Source organism: Crocuta crocuta, unplaced genomic scaffold, assembly GCF_008692635.1.
Source record: "Crocuta crocuta isolate KB4526 unplaced genomic scaffold, BGI_CrCroc_1.0 scaffold28, whole genome shotgun sequence".
In the NCBI taxonomy this organism is placed as follows: domain Eukaryota; kingdom Metazoa; phylum Chordata; class Mammalia; order Carnivora; family Hyaenidae; genus Crocuta; species Crocuta crocuta.
This window is the reverse complement of record NW_027533256.1, coordinates 2,049,546-2,059,986: the sequence shown is the minus strand read 5'-3', so window position 1 is coordinate 2,059,986 and position 10,441 is coordinate 2,049,546. Positions and strand designations below refer to the sequence as shown.

The 10,441-nt window shown below is 55.2% G+C and overlaps 1 long non-coding RNA gene across 1 annotated transcript in view; it reads left to right on the top strand.

The window, feature by feature from the left end:
* The window catches only part of LOC144217033 (uncharacterized), a 10,509-nt gene extending 1,288 nt beyond the window's left edge, over positions 1–9,221 (top strand). Inside the window, exons 2-3 of the long non-coding RNA XR_013330821.1 lie at positions 5,013–5,138; positions 9,037–9,221. This is a non-coding gene — a long non-coding RNA (uncharacterized LOC144217033). The remainder of the gene's footprint in view (positions 1–5,012; positions 5,139–9,036) is intronic.
* Positions 9,222–10,441: the final 1,220 nt, after the last annotated feature.

The following is a 10,441-nucleotide window of genomic DNA, read 5'->3' as shown; positions in this document are numbered from 1 at the left end:
CACCCACCCACCCCCAGTCTCCTTTACATCTGAAAACTAGCATGCTACTGCAGAGGGCAAGAGGAACCAAGCCCAGTACACAAAGCAGGCTCAACTCTTTGTAGCAGGGAGCCAAGGGTAATTTCAGCTCTTCCTAGCTGCTCAGGCCTGACACTTGCTGGCAGCAAGTCTGAGAAATCTCACCTGGGCCCTGGGTCTGCCTAGACCCCTGGGGATCCTGGGCTCCAGTCTTTGGGACTCGGGCCCCTGCTGCCTCTATTCAGCTTTCAGGGAAATAATAAGGCAGGTTGGATCCTTGTTGGGTCTGACAAGAAGCTACGACTTATTTAGTGCCTACTGTGTGCTGGGTACAGTGGTGAGGGCCTCTTAGCACTGGCTTATTGAATCTCACACTGCCTTGAGTTTGATGCTATTGCTATTCTCCCCTTCGGAGAAAATTGCACTTTACCTTGCTCCAGGTCAATCAGGATTCAAACTCAGGCTCTTGTCAACAAAGTTTCTTGCTGATCTCTCAGCCCAGCTTTGTGTCCTCAGCCATAGACTCTCTGTGTGTCCGTGGGCAAGTTGCTAGCCCTCTCTGGGCTTCTGTAAGCCAAGGATAAGGTCTCATGGCAATGGTCAGGCCTCTTTGGGGATGAGGCGCCTCCACCTTCCTGGCCCCGGCTTCTGTGTGCCTAGAGATCTGGGGGTGCAGCAGAGAGGAAAGTGCCTTCACTTCCCAGCCACTGAGTACTGGAAAGTTGATCCCACTGTGCCAATGCAGGGCCCAGAAATCATGTGGCTTCAGAGGCAGCTCAGTGCCCATTAGGAGGGTGCGGGCTGCATGATACCAGCCCGTGGGCACCCATGCAGGGTCCTGCCCAAACCCATCTTCAGAGTAGACTTAGGTTTTGTTAATTGCCTCACCTTCCGGGAACCATCAGCGGGAAAGAAGGCCATTGCTTAGGCCTGGGCCTAGCGGAGTTGGGGAGCCAGGAAGGGGCCAGAAGGAAGGCAGTGGTAAGAGGCTTTAGGTCCTGGGGGGAGCAGAGGACCTGTATAGGGTGCAGTGAGTATGACCTCCTGGGCCAGGGGCCCTCGGTGGGCTGGGAGAGCAAAGGATTGACACACCTACCTCTCCAGGACTGCCTTCTGTCTCCACAATTCACCCCTCACTCCCCAAAAGGAAGCCCAGGGACTAAAAGGGCAAGAGGAGTGTCACATTTGTTGAGTCCTTACTGTTTGCCAGGCACTTTGGAAATATGTCCTCCTCCTATTCTCTCCACAAGCCAGGAAAGCATACTATCCCATGGAGGACAAAGGCTCAGAGAGGCTAAGTGACCTGCTTAAGGTCTCACGGTTATTCAGTGAGGGGGGCTGGACCTCAGGGTTGAGAATGGGGACTTGCCTACATTCATCAGCAGGCAAAGGTGCAGACACAGTGACCTTGTGAGTACTCTGGGGTGGAGTAAGGATTCCTACTCACCTGCCAGGGAATGGCTGGGTCCCCTCCAATGGTAGTGGGGTAACGGGGAATAGATTTAGTCTTCACACCTGGATCCAGGAGGTGTTTGGTCCCTGCCCGGCTGTGAAGCAGCTATGTTTCTAGAGGTGGGGGGTTGGGTCCAGCAGAGAGTGGATGTGTCCTTTAGCACATCAGATCCCCCAGGCTTTCAGTCAGACGACCTACTCCATTCTCTGCTGCAGCACCTGCCCAGCCCCCTGGCCTTGGCTCTCCCAGGCCCTTCCACCAGGAATGCTGTCTTCCCAGTTCCCGTCATGGACCTCTGCCCCATGGTTGCAGACCCGGCTCAGCCCCTCCCCCTTCCTCTGATGGGAGGCCCTGGAGAGTCGACTGAGAGCCTCCTTTGGAAGCTGGGCCACCTTCACTCCCAGCCCACCACTGCCCGACTTGTGTGTCTTGAGCACATCATAGACTCTGTGCTTCTGTTTCCACATCTGTCAAGTAAGAGAATATGGGACCCAGGGGATGTCCGACGCCACTTCTCCCTCTGATTGAGCCTCTGGCCCTTGGGCAAAGCCACAGTGCACGTTAGGGTTTGAGAGGGGCCCTGCTCTGGGGAGTGCTCTCGGAGGGTCTCGTCCAGCCAGGTAGGGAAAGGAAAACGCACGCAGAGGGAACTGTCCGGTCTAGAACTGTGTATAGGTATAACGACATGAATGCTTTGCTTCACAAGGTACCTCTCATCTTCTGAGCCTCACAATGACCCTTGTTCCAATGGCTAAACTGAGCCCCGAAAGGAGGTGGTGGCTTTCCCATGGCTACACAGCTGGGAAGCATCAGAGCTGGGGCAAGAAACAGGTGTCCTGATCCAGTGCTCTCTCCTCTGCTCCGGCGCTGCCAGAGAGGCATCTGGGAGTTAGGAGATCTAGCACCGCTGGGGCGGCTGGAACGAGCCACCAGAGGAGGATCAGGCCTTCTGCCTCTATCCTGACAGCTCCTGCACCCTGAGGGAAGGGTCCCCCCTCTCTGGCACTGGAGGGGGTGGGAGAAGATCTCAGAACCTCAGCATCCCCCCTCCTCACCTGGATAGCAGGTGTAGCCATGCTGCGTGGCTTCCAGAATTGCCAGCGTTCTATACACACCCTTACCTCCTTGTACTCTTTCTGTTCCTGGGAAACACCCCTATCAGCCTTCGAGGCCACATCTACAGCCACATGCTCAGAGGCCTGCCCTGATAACTCCAGCCAATGTGCTGTCGGCCTGGTCTCAGCCCCCTTATGCTGCTTCCCCTGCCTCCGGCATCGCCATTACCATCAGAGTGATTACTTATTAAGCGCTTACTGTGTGCCAGGCACTGAGTATCTCATGCACACGAACTCCTTTTATCTTCCTGTAAGCTGGTTTGTGTTAGTGGTAGGGGCTTCTCCATTCTACAGATGAGGAAGCTGAGGCACAGGGAGTTTTATTTGCCCCACGTGACACCTCGCTAGGCAGGGAAATTATTTTGATGTGTACCCATCTCCTCCTAGCCCCCTCCAACCTCTGGCTGAGGCTTCAGGCCATAGCATGGCTCACCGCTCTATCCCCTCACCCAGCATAGCGTCTCAGTGACTGACTGACAGGCGGTCAAGTGCATTGGGAGATGCAAGGGGCACATAAGGATGAACGAGACCCATCCCTCCAAGAGCTCACAGGCTATCAGGAAGAACTGCTCACATCAAATACCACTCCAAAAGTCTGGAAGAAGAAGAGTTGGCATTGAGTTGGGTCTGGAAGGCAGGCACTGCCAGGGTAATAGACCAGAGTGAGGCATGGACCTGCCCAAGGTCACGCAGCAAGAGGAAGGCAGCAGCAGGGTGGGACCGCAGGCTCCCAATGTGATGTGCCTTCATGCACTTTGTAGCCAGCTGTGGGGTCCCTGCGTCTGTGCCGTTTTTCAAGGACACGCGGTCCCAGACGCCTCCATGATGCTGAGCTGTTCAGTGAGTGGCTCCAGTTCTTCTCTCCCCTCTATTAAATTTTTTTTTTTTTAAAGAAGAAGAAAGAAAGAAATCCAGGCATTGTTCCTGACTGCAGCTGGTGCCAACTAGAATCCCGCCGAACAGAATGGAGCCGAGAGCCCGGCCGCCAGGGGCCTGGCTGCTGACACAGGCCCTTTCTATTTTGCTTTCCCGTGGGGGCCCAGGCTGACGTTTCATCCCCTCCATGGGCACCCTCTCCACCTGCCTCCCTGGCCCCAGCTCTGCATCTCCCGCTGCCGTCACCCTCCTTGCGAAAATCAGATGCCACTTGGGAGGGCTGTGGGGCACCGCCACCCCCTGCTTTCCTTCCTCATCCACCCCCAGCCCGGAGTGAGCAAGGGACCTCCCCCCCTCGTCCCCCCACTCTACGAGGCAGGGGCGGGGGGTGGCTTCGGACGCCTGTCTAAGAGAGTGGCAGAAATCCTTTCTCTATGGAATCGTTTGGAATACGGGTTTGATTTCAGAATATACTAGGATTTTCCACCCCACCCCCACCTGACTTGGCAAGTAGCAGTCCAAGCTCACTCATTAAGGCAGTTTGCAGTAGGGAAGGGTTGGGGGCTGGGAGGGGGTGGGATGAGGTTGGGGGGCAAGAAACTGCTCTGCAGACAGAAAAAGGCCTTTTAAAATTACTGGTTTGCCTGCTGCCTCTGCTCCAGGGGACAAACTCTCCCTGGCAGTCTTCACGTCAGCTTCCGCTCCTTGCCCCTTCAGAACCTTGAGTTCCGTTTTGCGACAGCCCCCACCCCCGCTCCCCCAAAGAGCTGGCCTGATCCAGATCACACCAAGCCTCAGCCACTCTCCAGTGTCCATTGGGAGCCCCTGGGCTCGGCCTGGCCATCAAAGCCAGCTTCCTGAGCATTCCCTTTTCTTCCTACAGGGACGACACTTTAGAGTTTCTAAAGAACACTTTTTGTCTTACCTGAGTGTCACAGCAGCCTCGAGAGGCAGGCAGAGACTGCACAAGCCACTTGGCAGGGAAAACCCGAGGGTTCAGGAGGCCCAGTGGTCTGGCCAGAGTCACACGAGAAGGGGCGGAACTGGTGTGCGAACCCTGGCATTCCACATCACTAAGCATGAGTAGTAATGGTCTCAGAGGACGGCACATTCCCAGTTCTCCAAATGCTGCCACGAGAAGGGATCCCGGCCACCCTGATTGATTCAACGAGCGTTTATTGAATACCTACAGCATGCCAGGCACAAAACTAGGCACTGGGGATCCAACAGTGAACAAAACAGATGTGGTCCATGAGAAGAGACACCAAACATGTCCCAGAGAGAGACACCAAAGATGTCCCCGTCCCCCCCAGCCTGGCATGTATGCTCTGGAAGGGACCCTGGTGACATATTTCTGGTCCCAGGGTTGTCCCTAACTCCCTACATGATGTGGGACAAGGCTTCCTACCTATGAAATCGGCAAGCGTGCGGCACTTTGCACATTTCCTCTGGTTCCTGCCCTACTCCTAGCCTCTGAGTCAATTGGTTAATGATTTCCTAGCATGAATAATTACTCGGATTAATTTTTTCTCAAACCTGACTTTCCATAGGCTCTCGGGGCCACAGAGGGACTTCTGAGGTCACCTAAGCCAGAACCCGTCGGTCTTATTCATCTCAGGAGGCGACTCTCTTCCGCTTGCATCCTTCTGGGAATGGGGAGCTTGCTCCCTCACATGGTAGGCACTGCTCAGTGGTGTGCTAGGTGAGAGTTTCACATCTGACTCTCCAGCTGGATGGCATTTGCCGATTTCCATGGTGTAAATACTTACACCATGGCCAGCTTTCAGGGTGCTGACTTCACAGCAAGCAGCTCGCAGAGTTCCGGAAAATTTAGCAATCGGGTCTTGTGAGCCAGTCACCGCCGGCTCCGACCCATCGCTGCCCTGCCCCACAGAGAAGCCCAGTCCAGCTTTACATGCTGGCAAGTTCTTCCTGGTATAAAGCAAAGCATCTATAAGTATCTGGAACTGCAGCCTAAAAGTGTTGAGCTACTTCTCTGGGCTATCCTAGGACACGGGGCCCTTGGCCCCGTGAAGCCCTTCCGAGGGCAGGAGGAATTGACTTCTGTCTCCCTGTGAGAGGGGAAGTTCCTGGGCCAAGTGGGGTCAGGGTATACTCACCCTCTCTCTCTGCCTCTCCTCCCTCCCTTCCACAAGTATTTATTGGGCCTCTGTGACACATCAGGCGCCACGCTAGGTACTGCGGGAGAAGAGACCCATGTCTTTGCGAACACCGGCCCCTCCGACTGGAAAGTCTTCCTGCTCAGCCTGTCCACCTTTGAGGCTGTGCTCAGATGTCACCCGCTCTCAAAAGCCTGCCCTGCCCTCCGCCCCTTCCCCTCTGGAGGCAGGCAGGCGCCCGCCCTCCCCGAGCCTTTATCGGTCCCTGTTTGGCACTTACCACTTTCTACCTTGGATTACAGCTATTTGTGTACTCGGCTTATCTCGCTGCCAGACTGAGAGGCAGCGGGCTTGCTGAAAGAGCATGGACTTTGGAGCCCCGGCGACCTGGCCCTGAATCCCAGCCCAGCCACTTACGGCTGTGAGCCCTAAGGGAATCTCATACTACCTTTAGGAGCCTCAGTTTCCTTATCTGTAAAGTGGGGCTGGTGATAACTACTTCCAAGGTGGTTTGACCATTACATGAGATTAGAAATGCAAATCCCCTTTCCTGTTCCTATCTGGACTCCCATCCTCTGGGGGACAGAGATTGTGTCCAGTGCCTCTGTGTGTCCTCCTGGTTGTAACAGTATAAATATTAACAACAATGGCAAACATACAGCAATCACTATGTACGGGGTATTGTTCTAAGAATTTACATGTGCTACCTCGTGTCCTTCTCACCACAGCCATGTGGCATTAGAACTATTCTTCCCAGTGACAGATGAGCAATCTAAAGCACAGAAAGGTTAGGTAACAAGCCCAAGGCCACACAGCGCATGGGAGAGCTGAGATTTGAATGTAGGAAAGTTGGGTCCAGGGCCTAAGCTGTGGAACACTATGTTAAATGGCCAGGGTAGAAGGGCTTAGAGGNAGAGCTGAGATTTGAATGTAGGAAAGTTGGGTCCAGGGCCTAAGCTGTGGAATACTATGTTAAATGGCCAGGATAGAAGGGCTTGGAGGGGCTTATGGTGTGTGTGTGTGTGTGTGTGCATGCGCACATGTGCCCACCATGCACCCCAGCCCATGGACATTCATTCTTGAGCTGTCATGTGGGGCGAGGGTGGGTGTGGACGGAGAAGCTCCTGGTTGGTTGTCTAGGACCTTCCAGCAGGTAAAGCAGTTAGTGCCAAAGAAAGGAATGTCTGTAGGTCCCTAGAGGCAGGGGGCCGAGAGAGACCACTAATGGGCAGGCACTCAGAGAAGTCTTCATAGAAGAAGTGGCATTTGCAATGGGCCTTGGTTTGGGTGATGATGGATAAGGCAGAACACAGGAGCCAAAGCATAGAGGTGGAAGAGGTGTATTAGGGATTCACTTAGGGGTCAGGCTAGACGTTCTCCTGTGCTCAGGTAGATGGGTAGGGCAAATACGGTGAATACAGGGACGGTTGTATTAGTGGTCCAGTCCGTGATTCCGGGGGGAGCTGAGGACACTGTTTTGGGGGCTCCGAAAGCCAGCACAGACCCTACAGAGCTGAGAACCAGTTCTGCCCTCGGGGTCCAATTAGCATTTTGCTTCTTTATAAGCTACTGAGTCCTCAGAGTCCTAGGTTTCTGAATCCAGCTACGCCTCTTGACTGCGTCCCTCCATTTCTCAGAGCCGTAGTCTCCCCATCTGCGGAATGGGCATGAAGAGTGGACCTTTGGAGCCACTTGAAAGAGGAAACAGGGCTGGGGGTAGCATGATGCCAGGCACTCCTGGGGTAGGAAGTGGGTGGGAGGGCCCTGGCGGGGGAAGCCGGAAGGGGACGGGTGGGACGAACTCCACGTGCCCCGCCAGTGAATGCCAAGCCTGCCAAGTTGGCTCAGGTGGTGTGCCTCGTGATTCTTCCATCACCACATGCTCCACTTTCCCGCCATTGCCAAAGGCTGCCCCGCTCTGCTGGCGTCAGACCAATCTCCCTTGCAGGCCTCTGCAAAGACAGTGGCCCGCAGGCTGTGGGCTGACCCCGTTCCTCTGGCCGGCCCGGTTCAGTCCCACTATGCCCCTCCAGGTAGCACTGACTGGACTCACGAATCCTTTAAGAGCATTCACTGTGTGCCAGGAGCTGTGTTAAATGCTTCCATTGTATTAACTAATTTAATCCTCACCACCGCGCTGTGAGCACACTCATTTCACACAAGGAAACTGAGGCACGGGAAGGGTAAGCCACTGGGAGTCCCTCCGGGGGAGGAGAGGTGACACCTGAGGAGTGGAGAGAGAGCCTCGGAGCCTGGCAGCAGTTCCCGCAAGACTGAAGGCTGGACCCCTTCTGGAGGTTTCCCTGTGGGGGAACCCTCACACTTTCCCTTGCTGCTCACTTCAACGTCCACAAGCAGCTCCTCTGTCTACACATGTGCCTGTCCGTATGTCCACACCCTGGACCCCGTAGTCACCCATACTCCTGCATGAGTGTCACCGTCATCGAGGCACAGACACACACATGTGCAGGCATCATGCCCACCCTCCTACACACACACGCACACACACACACACACACACACACACGGCACGAGTGGCCCTCGGGCCTCAAGGATATACACACTCACACCCAGGTACCCAGTGGCCACACTGCCTGACAGATATACATGGGAGTGTCCCTCGCACACTCGGTACATCTCCCGCCACCTGCACGTACACGTGTGAGGTCCATACACACCTGTGTCCCCCAAATGACCTGGTGGGCTCTGTGAACCCACGTTGCACCCCCCTCGCCTCTGGCCTCTGCGGGCGGCCCTCTGGCCCAGGCATCTTCACTGTGGCCTGTTCAAGCCCACGGCTCCAGAATGTGTGTGCTGGGCAGGTCCCGCCCAAACCATTGCCCCGCTCTGCCTCCTTCTATAGGAACTGGGCCACAGGGGTGTGCTAGGGGCTTGGGGGTGGACTGTTACCCTTCCCCCAACCCCAGGGGCTGCAGAAGGAGCAGCAGGAAGAGGAGATAAATTAATCCTGGCCTCCCCTCCCCCGGGCTCTCTGTGATGCTAATTCTCTCCGCCTTTGATCCAGCCCAGGCCCCTAACTCTGAGCGGGAGCCGGCGGCGCTGGGGCCGGTGCTGACATTAGGGCTGCCCTGGGTGAGGCCCCAGGCAGAGCCCCCCAGGCCTTGGCTTGAGATTTCTCTCCTAGGGAGGGGTCCTGGGGACTAGAGCTCTGGTTACTGACCCTGGCCTTCACAACATGCTCTCCTTTGCGAGAATTTTCTCAGTCTTTCTCCTCTCCAAGGGGCCCCGTGGTTCCCATTTTACACAGGCGCAGAGTGAGACCCAGGGATGGAAGAGCTCCAGAAGCTTTAGGCCAGTGAGGGGTGAGTCCTGACCCTGAGCACAGCTCTCCCAGCCTCCGATCTCGCCCTGTTTCCACTGAGGCTTTTTGTTTGTTCTGGTGAGTTTATTTATTTATTTATTTATTTATTTATTTTTAAACTACTACTTCCAGGGGCGCCTGGGTGGCTGAGTCCGTTAAGCATCTGACTTCGGCTCAGGTCAAGATCTCATCGTTTGCGGGTTCAAGCCTGACGTCAGGCTCTGTGCTGACAGCTTGGAGCCTGGAGCCTGCTTCGGATTCTGTGTCTCCCTCTGTCTCTGCCCCTTCCTCGCTCATGCTCTGTCTCTCAAAAATAAATAAACGTTAAAAACAAATAAATAACTAAAACTTAAAAAACACTACTTCCGGAGGGCTTGCTCCCTGCAGGGGCTGTGTCTTAAAGAGCCTCGTGCCATCGAGCCCTGTACGGTCCCACGTTACAGGTAGGGAAGGTCTCCATGTAACTGTGCTACAGCTGCAAAGCCTGGGTTCGAACCCAGAACACAGGCTGGTCAGAGTCCCTCACTGTGCAGAGGGGACATTCAGACCCGGTGAGGGGAAGTGATGTGCCCAAGCCCAGACAGGAAGTTGGCTGGGCATTCATCCCCTACCTCCCTAGCTACACGCAGTCCTGTTCTGGAAATGACTGGAATCTTCTACGGACCCAGTGGAGCTCGGACAAGAGTCCAGACCCCACACTGCCCCGGGTTTCCAGGGGCCCCTGTGCAGGTGCCAAACTCAGGCAATCGCATAGAGGCTTCTCAGCCAACACGTTCTCAGAACAGCCCTGCACACTTGGGCATGGATACAATTCAAACTTGTACTGCATTCTGTTTCATACATAGAAAAGACCGGAAGGTATGAAACACATTACAGTGAGCACTCACGACCATCGTACCGAACACTGGAGTGTTAGGGACATGTCCCAGAGGGAAGCCCTACCTGAAGCTGGGTGACAACTCGCTTCCTCTTCTTGGCAAATGGTTGCAGAACACGGGTGGGATCCTGGGCGAAGCACGCTTTTGAGACATTGCATACATAACACGCTGCATTCCCAGGGGAGGCGCCTTTGCTGAAGGAAAAAGGGAAGCTTTGAGGAGCGGCCTGCACCCCGTGTGCTCCTGCCCTCGGGGCCTGCCATCTGTGCCAGTTACCATGTTTGCTGGTTATTTGCAGCGTGGTGCCCTGTTTCACCCTCCCCAGAGAATGTTCGATAAAGGACATGGCTTCCTGGTGCAGCTGCAGAAGCAGGGCGGGGGCCTTGGGCAGCTGGGCATTTCCTGAACGAGGTGTGCCGCCATGCCTTTGCATGAGCTGTTCCCTGCGCCTGGAATGCCTTTCCGTCCGGTCTGCTTGGAAAAGCCAGCCCCTAGGTTCAGCTCCAAGGTTCCATTTGTTGGGAGGCCTTCCCTGTGAATCCCGTCTCGTGCTCGCCAGTGAAGCTGGGTGTGCCCCCGACCATGTCAGAGTCCTTGGGCACCCTCCATCAGGACTTACCTGGCGCATACGTTCTATAGCTATGAAGAGCGGCCTTTGT